Here is a 25,260-nt window from a genome sequence, read left to right on the forward strand (position 1 = left end):
ATTTTTAAACCCTTTTTAAACCCAAATGGGTAGATAACACGTCTGCTCTCCAGCCTAGTTCAGGCCACTTGACATCTACACCACCTTATTGCTTCTTGCCCTTAATCTTAGCTGAGTTACAATCATTCCTTTGGGGCCAAGTACTTAGTTTTCTGCTCAGCCATGGGAGATAAAAATGTTGCCTGGAAAACAGAGCACAAAATCAACTAAGACAGTGAGATTTGTCAGAGGAAATGGATAGGGCTAATAAAAACAAAACAAAAAGAAGTAAAAACAGGGATTCTTTTTCATCTCCTCTTTCATCCATCCCCCCAAATCAATCCCTCTTTATCGAGAAATCCAAGGAAAAGGTGAATAGATGAATTCTTCTTAATCAAGTCACCTCCATCCTATTCCAGGTAAGAGCTGCCTAAATAAAAACCCAAATGCGGGGCTGGCCCCGTGGCCGAGTGGTTGGGTTCGCGCGCTCCGCTGCAGGCGGCCCAGTGTTTCGTTGGTTCGAGTCCTGGGCGCGGACGTGGCGCTGCTCGTCAAGCCATGCTGAGGCAGCGTCCCGCGTGCCACAGCTAGAAGGACCCATAGCGAAGAATATACAACTATGTACCGGGGGGCTTTGGGGAGAAAAAGGAAAAAAAAAAATGAAATCTTTAAAAAAAAAAAAAAACCCAAATGCTCTTTCTACAGTTTTTCCCTACCTACTGGTCCTAAGTACATATTCAGCCCGTCTATTGTGTGACGTTTTTCCCACGTATATCCCATAGGCTCTGAAACTTCCTGCTGGGCTAGTGGTACCTGGGCAGACTACGGCATGAGTGAAGACCTTCCCAGAACCTGGCCAAAACACATCAGTGGTTTCAATCTTACTACCAACGGCCCAGGTTAGTTTCTACTACACAAAACAACTGATGGGGACTCAGAAGGCTCTAGATTTTGTATATAATTGCGAGGAGTCAAGCATTTTTGAAACATTAGGTAATTTCTAATCTTGCCAACCCAAATTTACTGATTATCTAGTGGGAGCACAGTATAATATTGATGGGGTATATTTACAAAGAAATCTGTCATACTAAATGAGTAGTAGCCCATCCAATTTATAAATTCAGAGCTACAAAACAGATCTTCATAGGTACACACACATAATATAATAAGCAGGGACTGCTGCAGCCAAATAATTCTTCAAGTTTCTATTTCCAAAGAAAGTTTTTTCTTCCTTTTTTCTATAGTCTATCTTTTAGTTCTCTCTGACTAGCCGAAAGTTAAGGAACCCAGCTTATTGCTAAAATAATTTGCTTTTCTGAAGAAAATCAGGGGACTAAAAGCAAAATTGTGATCTTTATTGTTATTTCAAGAAATTCATAGTAACTCAAAAAAGTCTTACAAATCAAAGAATTAGAGTTTCCCCATTCTACCACACACACTAGCATATGCACAGATGCTATAATAATACCCTTATGCATTAACAATCATTTATAATGGCTGGAAATTCATTTGTCTTAATTGCGTTAAAAGTGTTATCACAATTGAAAACCAAAATTTATTCAAGTGAAAGGAGCAATGGACCATGGAAATTGGAAGAAAAAATTAGTTTAGGACATATACTTCATCTAAAAGTAGAAACTTCTCTCCAAATTCTAGTCTTTTCCTCTTGCAGTTCATAGGCAACAATTTAAAGGCTTTATTAACTGAATAATACCAGCACTGAAGGAATTTTATCTGGATTTCATAGGTATAAGGTAGTAGAAAGTCTCCCCAGTTTAGAGTAAGTAATTCGACCATCAAATTAAAGAGTTCAGACACAAATTGTGAGGCCAAACAAAGGAGAGAATACTTTCAGAATCTCTGGCCTTCCTAGAACTCTTCAAGGGATTCCAATTTCACAAATACTGTATCCCAACATAGCCTTCTCCCTGAAACCCTCTCTTCATTTCCCTTTGATGACAACACTATTCCCGCACTTTTCTCCTAAAACTCTAGATGTCTTAGCTGCTTTAGTTAACTCTTCTTTCTGTACCTACCTCTTAAATATTTATATTCCCCAGAATCCTGTCTTCAACCATTATTATGCCTCACTTTACTCAGTCTTCTACTAATTAAGCATGGCTTCAGGTTTCACATGCTTCACATGCTTAGATACGAGTCTGAATCTCCGACCAAGATCACTCTATTGAAGTTAGATAGATTCACATCTCCAACTGGCTGTCCCACAGCATCTCAATTCAATGTGTCCAAAATACAATCCATTATATTTCACCGAATCTGCTCACCCTCATGTATTTTATGTGTTAGTTTAAGGTATTAAAATTCATTTAGAACACTGTCTTGTATACAATAAAAATTTATTGAATGCATGAAACTAGTCAGTTGGTCAATAACTATTAATTGAGTACATTAGTATAGCCAGGCACTGTGCCAGGTGTTAGGGAATATACATATAAGCAAGAAAGACAAAGTCCTTGCCCTCATGGAATTCATCCAATGGAGAAGACAGCCATTAAATAAAGAATTACACGTGTAATTAATTTTTTACATTAATTACAAATGTAATGACAAAGGAAATAATAACCCGTCCAATCACCCAAACCAGAAAACTTGAAAAGATCTTCAATATTTTTCTTTCTCTCATGCTCAGTTTTCAACTAGTTCTCAAATCTTATTAGTTTCATTTCTTAAATTTTTCTGATTTATTTCTCTTCAGCATTACTGTCCTGCTCAATTCAGGGTTTCATCATCTCTTTCCTTTAACTGGTCTCCCTGACTGAAATCTCTCTTCTTTATGGCCCTTTCTACAGTATAGATGTGATGGTGTCACAATCCTCCTGAAAACCATTTATGGGTCCCATTTGGCATGAAGAATAAAGCCCCGAATGCACAGTTTTCAGGGTTCTCACAGTCCAGCCCTTCCTTGTCTTTCCAAACTTACTATATGCCCCTCCCCTGTGCCCTGATCCCTAGCCATATCACACCTGCATTCTCTCAGACCTTCCTTGTCTAATACTCGATCTCAGAAAAGTAGAATCGGCTGGAAAACATTGGCGTCCTGGCTGGAGTAGGATTCTAGAGGCCTGGCCAGATCATGTGTAATGAAGCTCATCTTGCTTGAAGCTGCAATAGGTCAAGGAGAGGCGCAGTTATCAGAAGCAGTGTACTTTGAGAATACCAGGTCAGACCAAGAGTAGATAGCTAAAAGTCAAGTCAGTCTTCTAAAATGGAACACACGTCAACCAGGATCCAAAGAATAAAACCAAACAGAACAGAGATTAAAGGTTTCAGAACAAAAAAGTATCTGAAGCAGACAATGAAGAAATGGAACCAGAAGTAGCTTCTAAATTAAGGACAGATGACATCCATAGATTTTTTTTAAATGTGGTTCTCACAGCTGCTGATACTAACATAATAGGAAACATAATCAACCCCAATTTATTCTTTGAGGTTCTTCTCCATGAAAACTGTTTACTCCAACATCTTCATCTCCTAGTAAATCCTTTTCTCCATAATGTTCCCACAGACCTTTGCATATGCCACCATTCTAACAAGTGGCACACTCAGTACCAATTACAGCTAACATACAGCGTGAGGGAGGGGCTATGTCTTATTCATCCTTTTATTCTCAATGGGAACACATAGTAAGTTTGTTAAATTAATGAATAAATATAATGAAATAATAAATGAATGAAGAAATGAGTATAGTAGTCCTAACTTAATGGTACCTAATAAATATAAATATCTGCTATTAAACTTAGAAATTGACTTTGGGAGCTTATTGCTTTTGACTGTAGAATAATTAGGTACAGGATGAGAAACTTAATACTCTTTCTTGGATTTAACTAAAGAATTCAGAAGTGGAACTCAAAAAAAAACATTCAAATGGTCCAAGAAAGGTGCAAATAAATACGATTATAAAGTTTATCAAAATGCCAATATGATGCTGTTCAATAATGTCTTATTTTGCTTTGCTTTTAAATAGTTAGGTCCTACTGAGGCAATGGTATAACAGATATTCCACTCATTAGTTTATTCCTAGCATTAATGGCTTATCCTTCTCTACTTTAACCAACAATCAATTTAACCAAATATTTGCATTACTTGAATAATCATAACTATTATATTAATCTCAAAATCTTTTTGAGAGCATACATAACTGAAATTTTATAATCCTTATGGCACATAATTCAATGCCAACTACCCTTTGGAAATGCAATATAAATTTGATAACACAAAAATAAATGGGTTGGATTAGATTAACTTAGCCCCTTTAGATAAAAATTCTATATTATTACAATTATTTTAGATGAAATAAATAGAAACTATGAGGTATAGTGGAACAGACATTTCACAATGAGAAATGGCAATCTGGCTATATGCCACGTCAGCTAACCTGTCCTTGCCATATGCAGCTGCCTCCCAGTAAGAACTAGCAGTCAGCACCCTTACTTTCTACGCAAACTATGCTCTCAGCATTTTTCCCTGGTCCCATCTTGTACCCATTCCAGATCTCCTGGGAGTTTGACTTTGCTGCGTCTTCTCCTCTCGAACCTACTACTGCTCCTCTGGTTTCCCACCCAAGCCTCTGTCTGTGTTCAGCCCTCAATTTTGCATCCTATAATATCCCAACCTGATCCAACTTGCCATGAGAGACTCTACCTTCTGCTGATCTATGCCGGCAGCTCTGCCACCAAATTTGGTCTTACCCACACAAGAGGGAAATGTGCATAATAACTTGTCAAGGGTCATGGAGTAGGTGGGATGCAGAACCATGTGTCTAAAATATGATACAGTGTGATGTCATAGAAAATCAATAGAACTTAAAGACAAATGGCAGCTCTGAATCCTAATGTTGCCATTTAATGGCTGAGTAAATCAACCTGGACAAAAGGCTGGCCTATGACATACAAGGAGCACTCTCAACACAATACTGTTTATTATGAAAACTTTCCAACTCATACAAAAGTATAAAACCAGTATAATGAACCCCATATGCCCTTCAGCCAGCTCAGGAACTGCAAACATTGGCCAATCTTGTCTCCTCCACTCCTTTGCCAATACTTTTTCCTGAAAATAAACCCCAGGTTATCATATTATTTCATCTGAAATCTTCACTGCTGTATTTTAATAATATAAACTCATTGCTATTATGACACCTAACAAAATTAACACTAATTCCATAAAATCACCTAGTGCCCAATTCATGTTCAAATTTCCCTGATTGTCTCAAATTGTCTTTTAAACTTTTCATAGCTGGTTTCTTGTAAACAAGATCCAACTAAGATCTACACATTCTATGACATTTTTTATCAGATAATACGGGAGAAAGCCTATAATAGGCATTAACTTACCCTTTTAATTCTGTGGTTTGTTGTGAAATTGATGACTTTACTCCACTCAACACAAACCTCTAGACCTATACTTTTCAATATAATAGCCACTAGCCACATGTGGCTATTTAAATTAATTAAAATTAAGTAACATTAACAATTCAGTTTCTCAGCCATACTAGCCACATTTCAAGGGTTCAATAACCACATGTGGCTAGTGGCAGCTATACTGGATGGCAAAGATATAGAATATTTCTTCCATCAGTAAGTGAACAGTCATAGTACATGTTCTACAGCGTCACAGAAAATTCTATTGGGTAATGCTACTCTAAATCCTGAAAAGAAGACATACCTATGCACCAGTGAGACTGCCTCTCACTTCATAGAACTTAGAAAACAAGTCTCACCATAAACCTTTGGTGCAGGGTTGCCGAGGACTCGTTAGAGTCATCCCACACCTACTAGACCATCCCTAGTCCGGGGGCCTCGACACGGCTCCTCGGGATGACTTGCCAGCAGGCCTCAACCCACAAATGGGCTATGCTTCTACAGTTTATTTGTAACCTGTTTTGAACTTAAAAACATTTTGTTCAGGTTCCCAGGCTACCCTTAAAAACTCCATCAACTCAAAACATGGCTTAAATTTTATACGAGGAACAATAGGAAAAAAAACTATTATTGCTATTGCTATATTATTGCTATTGTGAGCAGGCCTGGAAACCAAATAATTATGCAAGTGTAATTTCTGCATGTGAAAGTGTTCTTCAGGGTAGAGAAGAAGAGAAGAGAGTGCCACTGGAAACATGTCTCATCCTTTAGTCTCCTTTCTCCACTTCTTGCACAATGGAGAAGAAGGAGCAAAGAGGAAAGCAGAACGTTGGAGGACACTTCACTCAGGAAGAGCTGTCCCCAGCCAGAGGTTAAACAGCCAATCACATATATGGAATATTTGCAAATGAGTCATTATAAATAAAAATCACACAGTCCAACAGAAGTAATTCCTTCTCACGTATTTAAGCTGAGCAATATAAAGGTTTTGCCTGATTATTCCCCCCTACATCACAGTCTCAAAAGAAAAAAATTTTATATAACGTAGGGTTGGTGTAGGTCTTTCAAGTCTTAGCAAAGAAAGAAATCATAGATCAAAAGATTACTAGATTTGACTATAATTATTTTTTAAATTATGTACGTCAAAAAACACCGCAAACAATGTTATAATACAAAAAACTAGGCAAAATATTTGTAACATACGCAGCAAAGTGCTACCGTTCTTAAATAAAGACTCTCATAAACCAGTGAGAAGTGAACACCTTAACATAAAAATGGACAAAGACGTGGGATAAGCAGTTTATAAAGGAAGAAATACAAACGGCTAAATAAACAGGGAAATTTTCTAACTTCACTGATAAGACAAGAAATATAAGCCAAAACAAAGAGAGAATTTTTTTCCTATCAAACAAGCAAAAAGAAAAAAATTAATTTTAATTGGTAATTTCTAGCACTCATTCTTAGAGCGAGGCCTGCTGGAGAGAACAGAGCTACTGGCACCTCTAAGGTACAACTAGTGTCTTTCTCAGCTCCCAAGAGAAACTGAGTACAACACACTTGAAATAAGTCTTTACTTATTTCCACTGAAAATGCAAAATGCATCACACAAATATAAAATACCATTCTCAATAGTTGTGGTAGAGAATTCTACTAAGGGGATGGGTATGAAAAACGGAAAAATTTGACTTTTTATGTAGTATTACTTTATCTCTATTATATTTCACATTAAGGCATTTTAAAATGAGCCTTTTTAGTTTGCTAGTCTGCATCTTCTCTGCATTGCTTCTTGGCATTGACTCATTAAGTATTCTTCATCTGATTCAAGGCAAAATATGCTTCTGATCAAATATGCACTCCCATGCTCTTTGGCAAGCTACAAACCAAATTAGAAAAATCATAAATCTGGTGCTAAACATTCTGGAGGGATGGTATATGCTATACCTTCCTTATCAGAAAATCACACATATGGATTGCAATATGTCAATAAATTGCGTCTGTGACTTTTCTCACTCCTAATTTTAAAAATCATAGAAAGATCAATAAAATAAGCTATATTACTATATTTGGATTAATAACTAACAAACCTAGCTCCTTACTTCTCAAATGGAAATCATTCAAAACTATTTTGAAAGACACTCAAAATGTACTTGAAATGTACATTTTAATAACCATATCTGCATAAAAGTTAAAAATAAACACATTTGATATCCCAAGGCTGATACCAATTTTAATATCAATAACCACCTATAGAACATGGTTCTTTAAAGAAAGTTTGCTGTTAAATAGCTTATAAAATCATGCTATCACTCTGACTACGGCCCTTCATTTAAGAAAACCTTCACTTTCCCTATTTAAATCAACATATCAAAAATTATCAATTATCACTAACATTTAAGCATATATGTAATGTGCATTTTCATACCACAATTTTGTCATTTCACATGAAAATCACTTTTAAAGGTTTTTTTAGATAATTACAGCATAAACGTCCAATAAACCATGTACATAGTAAACAAAATTCTTTGTATCTCATAGGAATCACGGCCTAAAAATACAATTCTGTGTATGACCATTTAGTAAAATGACCAAAGATCAAATTTGGCAAAATGAGACTTAAGTATACAATTACCATATAAAACAATAAATCTTTCAATTCCAGTAACAAAGTACTTTAACCACAATTCTCAGTGTGAGACTAATCATCACAAATTTAAAAATCTAAAAAGAATCTATCTTCATTAAATTATCTATATAAAAGACTCTAAACTCTGTCAAATATATTTTATTAAATAATGGTTAACAAACATTAATTTTCAAAAATGTAATACAATTGTTATTCAATAAATATTTATTTCAGGACCAGTACATGCAAAGTTCTGGGCTATGCACCATGAAGAGCACAAAGATGCATAAGATCTTTCTTGGACTTCTCACAGAAAAAACAATCTCATAGCAAAGAGAAGACACACACATCTCAGAATCACGGAATTTCACAGCTTGAAGGGATGCTCAGTTTATTTCATCCAATATAGGTAACCACACAGGAGAGATCCTGTGTTGAAAACAGGAAAGTTTCTTTCTGATCTCTTAAAAATTTACCTTTACACCTACATTAAATGATTAGGATTTTCTCTTCACTTGAATTCTTCTGCTTGTGAAATGCCTCTGTGTGCCTTTTACCCAGTTTTCTTTTGTAGTGTTGGTTTTATCATGAATAAAACACACATACACACATAGCAAATATCTATCATCTATCATTTTTTTGCGAATCTTTTAACTGTTGAGATTTTTCCCTTAACGTTATTCATGTTTCGTTGTTGGTTTTTGTTTTCTGGTTTTTGTTTTTTTTTTTCCTTTTTGATAAAGAAAAACCTATAGAGCATTTCTTCACTGATTCTATCTTGAGGCCATTTTTTAAAAAGAATTAGAGAGTCACCAGTGTTTTCATCTACTAGTTGCATGGGCTCATTTAAAAAATGCAATTATTCAGTCCACTGGGGATTTTAGTCTGGGGCATACTGTCAAATAAAGTTTCAATTTAATTCATTTTCCACATACTTATAACATTAAAGGTGAATAGATGGTACCAAAAAACAAAAATTTTTGAAAAGGAAAGAAAAAAGAAAATCACACACAAAACTGAGAACAATTAAGCCAGTCTCAGATTTCTCCACAGCAACTTTCCACACCAGAGGACAACTGACCAGTGTTTGCAGAGTTCCAGAAGAAAGAAACCAGCACCCAAGAGCAGTCTGCCTAACCAAGATGTCTGCAGAGGACAAACAGAACAAAAGACATTCTCAGCAAGAAACAGCCACCCATGAGACCTTTCTCAAGAATTCTACTTAATGATGGAAACTAGACCACTAAAATATGAATCAAAATTCAAGGATGGAAAAGTCAAGGTAAAAAACATCATGGTGAGTATCGAATTCCAGTTCATTATATTCCAGTTAAATACAGAACTAGAATTAAACAATTATAGGCCTTAATTACAAAACAGAATGTAAATGTTATAAAGCTCAAATAAGTAAAAATAATGTTGTAATAAACAAAAATAGGGAGAGGACAGGAAGATAGGGTATATAAGTGCATTTTTCAAAGCAGAGCAATGTACATGGTCTAAACAGAAACGTTTGCTTTAAAACCCTAACACTAACTACGTTATGTTTTTAATAATCTCCTTTCTTAACCTTAGATGGATTTTCCAAAATATATACAGTCACGCATCACTTAACGATGGGGACGAGTTCTGAGAAATGCACTATTAGGCGATTTCATCTTTGTGCAAACATCACAGAGTGTGCGGACACAAACCTACATGGTATTGCCCACTATTCACCCAGGCTCTATAGTACTAATATTATGGGACTACCACAGTATGTGCAGTCATTGACCAAAATGTCATTGAGAAGCATACGACTGTACTACCTCTTGTAGTGAAGAAGTACTTATTTGGAAGTTCCACAGTTCTTTTAGGCACATTTAGTTTCTTTTCCTTTTTATAGATTTAAGTAAAAATAAATGTGATCCTTTTTATTTAAAATAATAGGCATAGTAAGATCAACAGATCCAAAGGAAGGAAAGAAGGGAGGGAAGAGAAAGCAACAATGGAAGGAAGTTGGATTTCTGGTTATCTAACACATTACGGTGGTTATTTGAGGGGTGACTTTTAAATTTCTTCTCTGTATTTTAATTTTTTATAATGAACTTATTATACAAAGGTAATAGGGATTTTTTTCCTCTGCTGTAAAAAATCAAATAGAAAGTAGTCATAAAATGAAGATAAATAACCAAGGTTACAAGGGCATTGTACATCTTTTGGAAAATACAGAAGTGAGTTTGACCTACAAACAACTCACCTGGATATCAAAGTTACAGTTCATAGATTTTGAGCCAAGGGGTGGTCCTCTGGGATCTTTTAACTTCTCGAAAACAGAGCTGTGAGGTGGAAGTCTACTTTGTATTTTTGTACACAACTAAAGTTTTGTGCATATTTAGGAAGTCTGATCTCCTGAGTAAACAAACCCAATGACCTCCTCTCAATCCCCATCCTAAACTGTCCCCTGCAGCAGTTGACTCTGCTAAGGTACCCTCCTTTACACTCTGGGAGAGGCTTCAGTGCCTTGCACACAGCAGCAATGCAAACATTGTCGAGTGATGAATGGGCGTTCTCCTGACTGCTCTCATCTCTGTCAGTGTGCAGGCTCCTTCCCACGCTTCTTCCTTCCCTTACCCTCCCACACATAGGCATCCCCCGAGCTTTGGTTCTCACTTCACTCCTCTGCTCAGTCTAATTTCCCTAAATTATCTCATCCACTCCCCAAACTCTAGCCCTGGCTTCTCTGCTGAGCTCCAAACCTAAAATTGGAAATATGTGCTAGACATCTCTACAAGGATGCCCTCCAGCATCTGAAATTTGACATGCCAAGGTTGAATCATCTCCCCAACCTCCCACCCTACCCATCCAACATCCTACTTGCCAACATGCATCTCCCCTTGCATCTCCAATGGGAGCAATGGTAAAACATTCAGCTTCCCAAAAACCTGGGTGTTGTCTTTAACTCCTTCCTCTCCTTTGTGTCCACACCTTTTATACCTTCATAATGTCTCTCACACACATTCCATCCTCCCCACCCACACTGACATCATCTAATGCAAAAGCAGCACAGTATGATGAAAAGAACACCAGGTTTGGACTCAAAAACCCTAGGATTTGAGGACCAGCTTTGCTCTGACTTTGTTTTGAGACCTTGTACACATTACCTAACATAATTTTAGTAGAAATCTTTAAATCATATGGTCTGCAATTTGCTCTCCTTTGCCAAAAGAACAAAACCAAAACTCCTCAGCATGGATTTCAAGGTGCTCTGTTATGTGACTCCACCTTGGCTCTCTGCTCTCACCTCCCAGTGCATCCCCTCTATCTTCCACGTTCTATCAAGCCACGACCCTATAATTTCCTCTCCCCAAATACACCCTGCATTTATGCTGTTCCCTCCAGTCTAGAATTTCCACTTTGGGAAACCTCTCCTTCGAGGTCCAATTAAATATCATCTTCTCAATAATACTTCCACTGATTCTTCAACAAGGTAAATGGCCCACACTCTACCTTGTAAATAGAAGGGTTTTTATAATTCTCTCTCTTCAACTAGATTATATAAATTCTCAAAGGACAGAGACTGTGGAGTATTCACCTTTGACTCTCCATCACTTACCGAGTCTTAGACACGTTAGGCATTTAATGGACGTATGTAGACCTGAATTGCATAAATGAGTCCCCTTTAACTCTTTTAATTTCAAAACAGAATTAGAAGCATATGGAAAGTCAAAACTATATAGTGAAAATGTATAAACAATAAGTGATTAGTTGAAGGTATCTTTTTAAATGAAAATGGAGAAAAAAATTTTAAATACATTATTAAGCTTTAAGAGAAACAAAAACATTGTTTGGTGCTCCCTCTGCTGGCTTTGCAGCAGCAACTTAAGAATGTTGAACAACACCACCACAAGGAAGTAAACAGATTCAGTTTATCTGCTCCCTGTATGTACCTCCCGCAAATAACCGGAGTAGAAATTTTTCATTGAGTTCATCTGGAAATAATCCTGTCTGCAAAAAAGGCTGGTCTACAAATATTGTTTATAAAGAGACAAAACCCATCTTACAAGTTTGCTGATAATTCCTGCCAGAATTCCTGTTTATACCTTTGTTTTCTAATTAAACCACCTACTTTATGTATAAACTATTTTAAATTTTAGCTGAAGCTACTGAGAAACAAAGTAGGATGAGATCTTTTTGTTTTCTAACTGATCTATAGTTTTTTAAAACTGATTAGGAACATAAGAGGTTAAATTCTTCTTGTGTTTCTAAACAGAGTTATTCTGAGTACCCTGAAGGCATTTAATTCCAAAACAGGAAGCCACAGAGAGGAACACTTGGTTACACTAATGTTATGCAGATCTTTTGGAACATATTTTCCTAAACACTTGCTGAAAGAACCTTTTCTACACCGCACGCTATCACATGAAGTTGGAGAAGGGTCCCCGTATACCACAGTGCACTTACTGCTGAAATTGCCCTTCATTATTTCTCTATTTTCCTCCACTTTTGTTACTTTAAATGGTCTTGTGCTTGCTCATAAAAAAGAGTAGTAAGAAAATCAGGTTGGGGTCAGGGAACACACCTCAGTTCAGTTGTTTTTGCACATATGTGTACAACAGCTATGCTATGGCTTATGGCAGCCAACTTTTAAAAGAAGGATTTAGAACTGATACCACAGAAAGATTAACCCAACACCAGCAGAGAATCACTGCTAAAGATCAGTCCTCTTTAATAAATTCATGTTTTCTATGCTTTGAACTGTATTATAAAATTTCTTTAATCTAAAACACGTTAAATGAGATTTTGCCCCGTCACTGAAGCAAAGAACAATAGCAAACCATCGGCCAATGGAAAGAGCAGTGGATTCACGTAATTAAGTGGCGTGGACGCTGGAGCTAGCACTGTTACAGAGCAAATCACTCACAGTGTGGCCAGTTCTACTTCCCAACCTCTCAAGGAAGAGTTCAGACTACTAGTGATCAGCAAGGTGCTGCCTGTCATTCCGTGACTGAACAGGTAAACTAGATCGTAGGTCCACTTTAAGTTACAGCTGTAAGGCAGGAAAAAAATACCAAGGTGAGTGCATTTTTCACATGCCACTTGATTTCATATACCATTTCAACGCCATGTTTAAAAATAGCTCTCTTTGTTAGTTTCTGTCTTACTTTGTATTCAGTTATGTTTTAAAGAAAGTAAATGATCACTGAGCAATTATCCTTCTGTGCTGGAAATTAAGGTTTCACGCACATTCTTGATTATCCATAAAAATGAAGTGCAGTAATATTAAAGGCACTAGTCTGGTCAGAAGAAGCCAAATAGGAAAGATTGTATATTTAGATCTGCTTATGGTTTCTTCCAAAGAATTTATGAAAATATTTATTCCATTCTTAACATTGAAGCAGTAAGAATTTTGTTGAAATCAGCTATGAGGACATCAAAATAGTATTTTTAATCCATTCTGCAGAGCTTGGAAATTATTTTTCTTTAAGAAATCTCCATGTGAACAAGAACAAGGGTTTAGCCACTACAGCGTGTATTCTCGTGCTGGGATTTGTCACTGTTCCACTCTACCCAGCCCTGGAAGTGCTGAGACGAGAGACTGGCTGGCGAGCGGCTGCCTCCCTGTTCGGGCCATAGGACAATGGCAGCCAGGCACAGAGGAGGAGGCAGAAGGTCAGAGCACAGAAGGATATTCCCAGGCTCACAGTGACTCTATCAACCAGTACATGGAAACCTCTAAAATGCTGAGCTGCTGTCTTTTGAGCAGGGCTGTCAAATCATTAGATTTGTTTTTGGAATTTCAGTTCATGAATATGTCCTCTAATGTTCAGAGGGCATCCTCACTGAAATGTACGATTACATAGATGACTGTAGCAAAGAAACCTTTACATCCCAAAAGATTTAACAGCAAGTCTTCATCATAGAGTGATTCATTTCACTTTAAATTATTGAATGCTCTACTCCAAAATGATACAACAAGGTTTCAGAGCTGTAAATTAGCTGGCAGTTGAATAATATCTAAAAAAGACATTTTGAAGTATGGAAGAAAAATATTTAGAATGAGAGATTCATTTCCATTTAACATCATATATACCCAATGATGAATGAACACAGGAAACTTATGATGTGGTTTGTTGCAAAATGGAAACAATAGTACCCAATAACAGTTATGCTTCTTGCATTCCTTACGATAACTGGTTTACCCTATTAGCCAAAACCAGAGCAGTAAACTACTGAACAATTTCAGAGAAAATTTCATTTCTGAATGAAATTACTAAACACTTTCTGTAGAGAAAATATCAGGAAGGCCATTTATCAGGCTTCAGCTGTGTCAATGTCATCATGAGCAAGTGTGTGACATTAAACATGGACATCAATAGGTATTCACCATAACTCAGTCCTTTGTAGACTCTGTGACGCGGTATGAACTGATAACAAAAGCAATTCATCTATGTTATGTTTATTTCAAAACACCTACAACATCAGTAAATACTAGACATTTTGAAACAAAAATACACTTAAATGAATATAACTTTATACCACCCTTTAGACCAGCAGGTCTCTAAAGGTATATTTTAGGGTAGACCAGTGCTTAAAAGTTTATTTAATAAAATAATGTTGATTAAGAAAAAACTAGTTTTAAACTGTTATAACTCTATTCTATATATTGCCTTCAGCTAATCCCAATATAGTAGCCAAAATTACTATAGAATCTGGTCAGTTAACATTACTACTAGTTTGGCTGCTAAATCAAATGTTAAATCAGTTTCTTGAATATTATTCACAAAAATTAATTACCTATGTTTAATTTTTTATATTAATATTCTGTAATTGCACAAAGTTTGATCCAAAACTGATAGAAAATATTTTAGCATTAACTAAAAATTTACAGTTAATTTTGAAGAGAGGAGAGGAGAAAATTTCAATATACAGTTAATCTTCTTAATCTTGTAGACAGAAAATAGGCTCTTTCAAAACTATCAGTAAGTGGAGTGTAAATTATTACAATTACCTAGGAAGACTGTTTGGTAGAATCTACTAAACATGAACACATACATAGCCTATGGCTGATCGATTCCATTCCCAGGTTTAACGCAAAAGAAATATGTCCAGACGTTCACCAAAAAAGATACATAAGAATGTTCATAGCAGCACTCTTTGTAATAGCCAAAAAATAAAAAGAACCCAAATTCAGAATATATATACATACAAATGTGGTATATTCACAAGAGGGAAGTGCACACAACAAGTAGAATGAACAAACAACTAACTACATGCAACGTGGATGAATTTTACCAACATGATTGAACAAAAGGAGACAGACACAAAAGAATCTGTAGTGTATAATACATTGACACAAGGTTAAGCATAAAGAGGCCAAATGAATCCAAGTGTGAGAAGTCAGATTACTGGGAAATGTTGGGGAGCAAGTAGTGACTGAAAGTGTCAAGAGGGGTCCTGGGCTTCTGGTGATGTTCTGTTTCTTCACCTGGGCATGGAGCCATGAGTGTGGTTGATTTGTGAACACTCACTGAGCTTTAACAAAACAAAAACAAAAAAATCTGTAGGCAGAAGCAATGGGAGAGCTACTGAAGCCCCCCCCACCCCAGGCATACGTACACACACTGTGATTTAGAATGAATTTCAGAAGGAGACATACGTCTTTTGTGGGAGAGGGAGACAAGTGGGAAGCAGGACCAGGGAGGGAAGCTGAGCAATGGACCTATTAGCAAGCCTCACAAATGTCGTAGAGAAAGAAGAGAAAGGGGCAGGCAGGTTTACCGCAAGAATGAATCCCAATCCCACAAACACAACGTGGAGCAGCCAACCTGAGACATCCATGGAGGGAGTGCTGGGACTGTGGGCTCAGTGGGGTCCCTGTGATAGCAGGACCTCATCTTAGAATGCAAAGGGAAATCACAATTGTTGATCTCTACATACCAGGTCCTGTGGTAAAAGCTTTACAAAGAAATTATTTTACATTTTACTAGACCAAGAGTACAGAAAGAGCTCAGAAGATGTTTATTGAATTTAACTTAATTGCCATAATCCTTACATAATAGGTATTATTATCCTTGTCTGCAGATAAGGAACATGAGGCCTAGATGAGTTATTTGCACAAAGTTTTAGAAATAGCAAGTGGTGGGAGAAGTTGGTCCTTTTTGTCCTGGGGAGGAGTTGGGAAGAAAGAAGAAAAGCAAAGGCAACCAATCCCTCTGTTTTAATTTAATCTTTCCTCTGCAAAATAAGTTGTGATCTTTAGAAAGCAAGGTTCAATTTAGTTCAACACAGTGCATATCATATTAGATACAGATTTCATCTGAGGATCAAGTTAGGATTCCTCAAACTAAAAGTACTCACACTGGGTGTGAAATAAGGCCTAGATGCCAAGAAAGAGGAGACCCAAACAGCTGGGATTCAACAGCTGCTTCCACAAAGCAGAGCCAAGCTTTCTGCTGATGCCCTTACACATAGGTAAGGGCATCAGCAACACACTGGTGGGAAGGATGGTCTCCCCAAGACCTCCCCCAAACCCAGTCTTTTTATGTCTTGCACCATAAGAACTCTAGGATGAAGCAAAAATGCCTTCCAGAATTGTTCTCTGTGAGTAACTAAAAAAAATATATAAATATACAAATAATCAAAACTATGCCTTGAGAATGTATAGAGGCCAACTTATGTGTAACCTGTATTTTGTGTCAAAAATTTCATTTAAGTCTCTAAAGGAGCACAATTTAACAGTGTTTAATGTTGCATTCTTACTGATATTTGTTTTACCTATTTGGAATCTTGAAAACAAAGCTTCTTTTTTATATGAAATTTTTCTAATTTGGCAAGCAATAGATTTTCTCCTTCTGTTTGTAATGGAGTTGGCAGCCAATAACTTTTGTGTCTAACTTCGTATATTATCTGTGTCAGCAAGAATGAGCACGGGGGGGGGGGGGGGGCCGGCCTGGTGGCACAGTGGTTAAGTTTGCACGTTCTGCTTCTTGGCGGCCCAGAGTTCACCAGTTCCGATCCCGGGTGTGGACATGGCACCGCTTGGCACGCCATGCTGTGTTAAGTGTCCCACATATAAAGTAGAGAAAGATGGGCGCAGATGTTAGCTCAGGGCCAGGCTCCCTCAGCAAAAAGAGGAGGACTGGCAGTAGTTAGCTCAGGGCTAATCTTCCTCAAAAAAAATAAAGAATGAGCACAGGCCTAGAACTACCAGGGTGTCTTCAGTCTGCTTCCTATAGACTCACAGTGCAATCAGGGTGCAATAGTCTAAAATTACAAAACTTATAACTTTAATATGTTAGATATCTTAATTATAGAATTGTCAATACAAATCCAAAATACACACCACATCAACATCTTAGTATTTTCCGAAGAAACTTATGTAATTCAAACACCAAAGGAAAATAAAAATCTACCACAAAATAGGACTGAAGCTACACATTTCACGTGCCACAAATCTTAAGATATATCTGTCTTATAGCTGTATGAGTAAAATTTGGGTCAATCACTTGACCAATACTTCCTGTAGAAAATTGATCAATAACAAAATTCATAAGGCACAGAACTTCATGTATCAGAAAGATTGCTAAGTGTGTGAAGTCACTACATGTCCACAGAATCCTATTTCACTAGTGCCTGCCTTCCATTAAAAGAATATGTTGGCTTCTGAATAATATGAAAACAAGACTTGTGTACTGAGTATTCACTTTAAGGAACACCTGTTTAAGGAAACTTACAGGAAACTTTAAACTCCAGTTTTGGTCTCCAACCTAATTAATGATCCTTCTCAGCTTCTATTTTCTGCTTATTTGGTTAGCAAGTGTTCTGTGTCCCCATCAAGTCCTTGGTAAGAACTTAACATGATCCAGGCAAAAGACAGACCCTGCAGAGACCCACTGAAGACCTCCCTCCAGGGGGCAGGCAGCGCCCAGTCAACACTTTAGGGATGCTGGTCCAACCAGTTCTGAGTCCCAAAGATCTGTTTCTTCTTTCAAGAACACAGGGCCAAGGACAGAGCCAGAGGAGGCCCATGGGTGGCGCTCAGGAAGCCCTAGTCCCTGACTGCTGCCGCCTAGAAAGAGACTGGCAGCATGGGCTGACACACAGCAGGTGGGTACATGTGCAGGGAGAGGGGTTGGGGGAGAGGGGGCGGTCAAAGCAACAGCACTTGTTTATATAACAAATATTTAGAAAAAAGGAAGTCATTGTCTCTTTAAAAAGAAAAGATCTATTAGTACATTGAGTGTAGGGTGGGGATTGACTAGTGATTGATTGACAAAGCAATGTAAATTCCATAACCACCCCATTTGCATGGATATTGATTGCAGCGGGCTTCAAAAGACTGATTACGCTGCTTCCCAGATTTGAAATGAGTGTCTTGTACCCTGGCCCCACCGAAAAACCAAGAGAGCAAATGTTAAAGAACTTAAATATGCACATGTGAAAATGTATTTATGATTAATGATAATTTATTAAGTGCAATACTGTGCTAAATTAATATATGCAGAGTAAGACTGCCTTGTGCTGATGGGATTATCTTGTTTATGATTACTGTTATTGACTTTAAAAGAGCTCCATCACTATTTTCTGAACAAGAGGCATGTCTAATATACACAATGCAAAACATTTGGATATTGACTACATTGTCATTGTTAATCTGATGTAGGTTCAGTCACTGTAATTAAGGGTCCTCTGTATCTATAAATGTCATTCCATTTATAACAAAGAATATACAGAAATAAATTTAAATACAGATTTATTATTTCTGATTAAAAATAAACATACAACGTAAATTATAACACTTTATCAATTAATAATTATACCAATATCCTTTAAATAAGTTACAGCTCAACTAAAATTATTCAATATATAAATAATCATTTCTTTAAAATTAATTATGAAATATTTTATCAATCAATGTACTTTTTAAATTTATTAAACTACCATGAAACAGAAGACAAACTGCCTCCATTCTTTTCTTTGGGGAGCTAAAGGTTTTTTTTCCTTCTTAAATAACTTATTCAGGTTTGGCTGACAAATATTTAGATTTTTCTAGGTTTTTTTTTTTTTTCCAATGAGTAATCTGAGAAAATATAAATCTAGGTGAGGCTGCAGTTTGAACCACTCTAAGAGCTTTTTCTTCTTTTGGTGAGGGAAAGAAGACCTACCAGTGAGCAGGGTTTTGTCTAGTTTTTGGTTCATAGTTGACGTCAGTTCAAGTTTCTACTTAAATCCAAATTAAATTAAATTAAATTAAATTAAATATGTAATGCTGTCTTATTGCTCTTCTTAGGGTTCATTGTTCTACTTGACTTCAATGCTGGCGACAATCTACGTGTTGTGGGTGAGCCGCACAAAGGTCCGTGCAGTTTGGTCAAGCTGACTTGCTGGGGGGACTTTCTGAAGGAGAACTATCTGCTCAGTACTTGTGAGCTCATATTGTTCATACAGTTCACCAGGACTGTTTCCATAAATCTTATTCAATTCTAAATGACCTGAAAAATGTTCACGGTCCCATTAGCTAAAGGCTTTGTCTTTAGGTCAAATCAAGTGTGGAAGTCTAGAAACAATGATCCCTTTATTCACACAGAGTTCATTAAAACTAACATTAGGAAATAATTAAAAAGAAAAAGCTGTGCTCAATTAAAAAAAATAAGTTCACTATTACCATATATCTATTTCTTTAGATATTAAAATACTAAACTTAAGGAAAGACATGATTTATTCTTGTGTCTCAAAATTGATTAATCTAAATTAAAAGTATTCAACACCTTTACCTGGCCTTAGCTTTTGAGAACCTGAACTGAAAGATAACTTTCTTGACTGTTTTGAATGAGACAATCAAGACTATAGCAAAATCCAGACTAAACGTCACAGTGCGAAACAAGATTTCCTTAGAACAACAATTCATCCTTTTCCGTATAGTATCTTTATTGCTTTTTGTTGTTGTTAAACCAGTTTTAAGTTGTCCATTCTCTTCTTTCTAGTTCTCTAGCTCCATACATCAATTCTTTCCCAGGCCCACACCACTGTGAATGGAGTATGGTAAACAACACTCCAATTTTACAAGATTGCTTTAGTTTTGTGAGTAATATGAATGATAGTATGGTCAAAAAAAAAATTCTGCTAGAGTAGAAATATGCCCACTATTTTGCATCCTATCAGCCTGACATCTTCAATTACTAAGATGAAGCTAATATAATGGAAATGACTGGAAATGTATTTTAAAATTAAATGAAGAAAATGATTCATGTTTCTAGTTTGGGTTCAGTTTTTATACATGGCCATCTTGTTGCTGAGGTTGAAATTCCTGCAACGTGAATCTCCTGTAAGTCCTCTTGAGACTTCTTTGGGCAAATATTCTGCCGTAATTTAAGGTGGTCCTAGACCTTCTGATAACCCTTTTCACATAATTTAAGCAATTGTGAAAAAGACTTTCTAAATATTTCGGTATTTTACTACTGAATCCTCACAGGTCTGTGACTTTTAATCTTTATTCAGGAATATTTGGGTTTGGAAAAAAGAAAATGTTTTAAAATTTTAACACTAATATTTGGAGGGATAAAGGTCATTAGCATCCATAGTAATAATAATAATACTTTGTATTTACATAGTATTCTTCCTCAAGAAAGAAAATAAAATTCCTTCTCTAACAAAAAAACTCAAGGTTTCCAGAAAATTCTGTTTTACAAAACACATAACAAGCTTAAGATATTTTAGACATAACTGGCTATAATTTTACAGGAGATTTACTTTTGTTAAATTTAAAAATAGAATATATTATTGCTTCAAACAGCATCCACAGCTACTAAGAAAATGGAGCTAATTTACCTTAACCTTGAGGTAACTCAGAAGATATTTCTTTGTAGGTAATTCATGGGTATCTCTTTGTATTTCTTTGTAGGTAGTTTAAGAAAATACATATACTAATATGAACATGAGAGACAGTAATTAAAAGACAGAAGATATTATCTGATCAGATGATTTTTACAAAAAAAATTGGGGCAGTAGGATGTGGCAGAGCACAGCATGAAAGTATATGGAATTACTAATTAGTGATTTCTTTTGTTAAGTTAGGACATTAGTCTACATAATATGTTCATAGAAACTTTCACTTTAGGATGAAACACTAAATTACCAGACCAGCTCACACTTCTCCCGAGGATGCTAACATCAGCAAACAAACTTTGCAATGTTTTGGATAGATGGGCCCCATTACAAGCTCTCGAGACTTCAATAATAAAGCTGGCCTAGTTAGCCCACAACCTATGGAGCCCTCCCCTCAACGCCTCAGAGCCTGGCACAGGCTCTCATCAAGGAAATACAATAATGGAAGGTGAAGCCAAAGGGCTAGAGGGCAGCAAAAGAAATTGCAAAGCAGTGCTGAGACCATGGACTGGAAAAGATCATGAGGTACCGAAACAGCAATATTCCAACAAGAGAAGGTTCCATTTTGAGCTCACTTTGGATTTAAGTCATACCAGGGGAAATACATCTGAGACATAAAATAGGTTACAAGGTTTAAGTTGTTCTAAAATAAATATGAAGTTAGACTTATAAAAGCTAACTTTTAAGCTGCTTCTACTAATAGCAAAAATGGCAGAAATTGACATCTGCAGAAAATTTAAACCCAAATCATCTGACAAAATAGACAAATCTTAGAAATAGATGTGTGAGTGCACCTGCTTTTCTCACAGCAATGCATAAAAATATTCCAAGCCCAGACAGTCTGTAGAACTGACGCTTTCTGAGTCTTTATTTGACTATAAAATGATATCCACGTGATAGCTGATGTGCTAGTGTTTTCACTTGAAAGATTAGTAATATCTTTGATAATAAACCTGGTTCCTATTTTACAATATTGGTGGCAAGAAACTATATTTAAGGCAAAGGAAAGAAGCTGATAGACTTCTTGCCTCTGTGAAGTCTCCAGAGTTGAGCTGTCATAAGGATGGACCAGGGTAAAGAAATGTTACTTGAGGAGTTCAAGATTATTACTGTCTATTAATTTTCCTACTACAGTAATACACCTGGTTTTAAGAAACACAAGGTTCCTCTTGTTCTTCAGAGCCAGCCTATCTCTGGGAGTGAAGGAGCGGTTAGAAACTGAGGAAGGCTGGGAGATCCTCAGGAGGAAGGGCACACGTCACTTGCTCAATTTCTTCAGCAGTGATAGAAGCCTTTGCACCTCCTGCCAAAGCCACCCTCCCCAGCCAAAAGGAGCCAAGCAGGAGCCAGGGTGGGCTGCGACACACTGAGGGAATGATAGGACGAGAGGATCTACCGGCTGCAAGTACAGACACCACTCCCAGTTAAGACGAAATGAAACAAAATACTCTGTGATTCTCTTAATTGAAGATCACACTTTAGACAAAAATTAAGCTTAATTGAAATTAAAGATGGCAGCTCTCATACAGAGATAATTAGTATTTGCTAATTGCACCATGATAATAATAAACTCATCCCATCATCCAAGTAGATTTTATGCCTGGGAAAAACCATTCTCCTTCTCTTATATTTTTAAAAATTATTTTAAAAATAAACTACTCTTTGCTCAGTATTCATATTACCTGTGACATAAATATAATAATTAAATGATATTTTACTTTTGAAAATAATGACTTTAAAAACTATTAAAGTCAAAGATGTTAAGTAATTTGCCCAAGATCACCCCACCTATAAAGGAAAGAGCCACGACTCAATGTGGGTCCTGCTTTTTCCACCCCACCAGACCTCCCAACCAACAAATCACAGGTTTTGTCTCCATTTGGAACCTAGTTTTGCAGAACCATCTAAGGCTTCTCTGTGAAGGTTTCCTTTCTGGTATCTTCCTTTTCAAAATATAATAAAAACTTTTTTTTCTGGCTGTAAAAACTATAATACTCATTATTTTGAAAAATTAAGAAATATAAGAAGAGAAACTAAAAAATAAGCATCACCTGTAATTCTGCCTTCCAGAGGAATATTGTATGTGTGTATGTGTTTGTATGTGTGTATACTTCCCATGGTATCATCTATACATACTAGTTTATAACTTGCCTTTTTTCACTTAATATGTTGAAGATACCTTTTCATGTTAATAAATATAAATCTGCCTCATTGCTTATAATAGACGGTAGTATCCTGAAGGCATACACAGATTTAACAGCTGAGGAAATAATTGTAAAAAAATTGCAAAGATAATTGTAGGATTTAAAAATAATAAATAATTGCATATACAAAGATTAGCTATTTGACTAGTAATTGACATTCAAGTTATTTCTAGTTTTTATCAGCAATTCTACAATAAATTTTCTTTACAAACTTATGAAACTATTTGCTAGGATAAATTTCTAGGATTTGGAATTGCTAAGCCAAGTAACTATTTTAAATTTTCATACATATTACCAGATTGCATTCCAGAAAGACTGTGACAATTTACATTCTCACCTAAATGTGTTAGTACCCGTCTTGCTACCCATGCATATCATCATTTGTTTTCTTCCTTGACAATATGAGAGGTGGAAAATGGTAACTCTCAGTCATTTCAATTAGTATCACTCTGATTAGCATTGGTACAGAAAGACTTTTTATGTATTTATTAGTCATTTTTATTTCTTCTTTTCCCAACTTCCCACTATGAAAATGAGTAAAACAAATCTTAAGCAAATTGGAGTTGGGAAGACCTGTAGGGGGAGCTCTACTGTCCTAGCACACATGATCAATTACATGAAACTTGAAGAGACATACAACTGCACCTTGGACAACAAGTCAAACTAGTTTATTACTGAAGGAAGGTTTCTCTCCCCACTCCGCAACAGCCAATGAGAAACACCACAGCTCAGCCAATGAGAAGCCAATGCTGCCCTAAAGGGTTACTTTCCCCCAGTGAACTTTGTTTAGGACAGCCCCTGCCTGCTCCCCTTTTTTCTCTATAAAAGGAGCTCCCCTCCTTTGCTTTCTGGATTTGCCTATGGTTTGCCATAGCATGCACATCTTGAATTGCAATTCTTTTGGCTATTCCTGAATAAACTTGTTTCAAGGGTAAAATAACCGGTAAGTTTGCCTTTTAAGTTGACAGCACTAACAAAAACAAATAAATAAATAAAAGTACCTTTTTCCATTTTTCTTTTGGAATTTTTCATCTTTTTCTTATTGATTTACAAGACCTGCTTATATACTGGAGATATTAATCCTTAGTAGAGCACAATAATTGCAAATACTTTTCCCAGTTTGTCATTTGTCTTTCAACTTTGTTTATAGTGTATTCTACAGCATTGTTATTTATTTTTAATATAGTAAGTACAAATATCACTTGCCATCTAAAGTTACTAGGTTATTGAAGATCTCCACTTCCAGTCAAGAGGAAGTAACAGGGAAGAGATTTATCTTGCTACCTGAAACAACTAAAAAACTAGACAAAATATATGAAAGAATGCTATTTCAAGACTTTGGACATCAGGCAGCAAAAAATAGTGATCCCTGAGATGTGGGAAACAAACAGCCCTAAGATTGTTCCAGCTTATTGCCTAGAAAGAGTTTGCAGGCCACAGTGCAGAGAGGCATAAACCAGGCAGAGCCCATAAGGTTTCCTGAGTTGAGGAGATGAAACCAGGAATCCAAGGAAGCCAAGACAGTTAAGAGTTTGCAGAGCAAAGAATTATAGAGGAAAGAGCTGCCCAGAAAAAGAAGTCCCTCACATCCTCAGCTGAGTATGGATTAACTCATGTGTATGAGGAAAGAACCCAGGTCAAGAAGAGAACCATCCCAAAGGAACTGGAGGAAGCAATAGCTGACACTTGCACAGCACTGGGAATAGTTTGGGTTCCTACCAGTCATAATTCATGTGGCCCTGGGTAAAGTTGTCAGAGGAGCTTTGCCTCAGGAATGGGGTAAAATTAGCCCTAGACAAAACGCTGCTCTGGTCCCACCTAACAAAGCTTAGCAGTAAAATTTGAAAAGCATCAAACTGTTTTCAGATAACCTAACTGTATCCCAGAACAAAGTCCAAGAATATTTATAGGAGGGCCAGCCCCATGGCCAAGTGGTTAAAGTTCTGCATGCTCCACTTCAGTGGCCCAGGTTTGCAGGTTCGGATCCTGGACCTACTTCACTCACCAGCCATGCTGTGGTGGCTTCCCACATACAAAGTAGAGGAAGACTAGTGCAGATGTTAGCTCAGGGCTAATCTTCCTCAAGCAAAAAAAAAAGAGGAGGATTGGCAATGGATGTTAGCTCAGGGCAAATCTTCCTCACAAAAAAAAAAAAGGAAAAAAAAGAATATAGGAATACAAAAATATCCAGCACTTGCTAAGGTAA

General features: G+C 36.6%; 1 protein-coding gene and 1 long non-coding RNA gene across 8 annotated transcripts in view; one reads left to right on the forward strand and one right to left on the reverse strand.

Annotated features, from left to right (window-relative positions):
• Window positions 1–25,260, reverse strand: part of ATG10 (autophagy related 10) — a 209,423-nt gene that overhangs the window by 103,122 nt on the left and 81,041 nt on the right. The gene's annotated exons all lie outside the window — the stretch shown is intronic.
• Window positions 757–20,213, forward strand: LOC103557908 (uncharacterized). Its single transcript, XR_546583.2, has 5 exons — window positions 757–878; window positions 8,218–8,392; window positions 9,037–9,280; window positions 17,959–18,072; window positions 19,256–20,213. It is a non-coding gene; the product is annotated as an uncharacterized lncRNA (long non-coding RNA).

This window comes from Equus przewalskii, chromosome 13 (assembly GCF_037783145.1).
Source record: "Equus przewalskii isolate Varuska chromosome 13, EquPr2, whole genome shotgun sequence".
Taxonomy (NCBI): domain Eukaryota; kingdom Metazoa; phylum Chordata; class Mammalia; order Perissodactyla; family Equidae; genus Equus; species Equus przewalskii.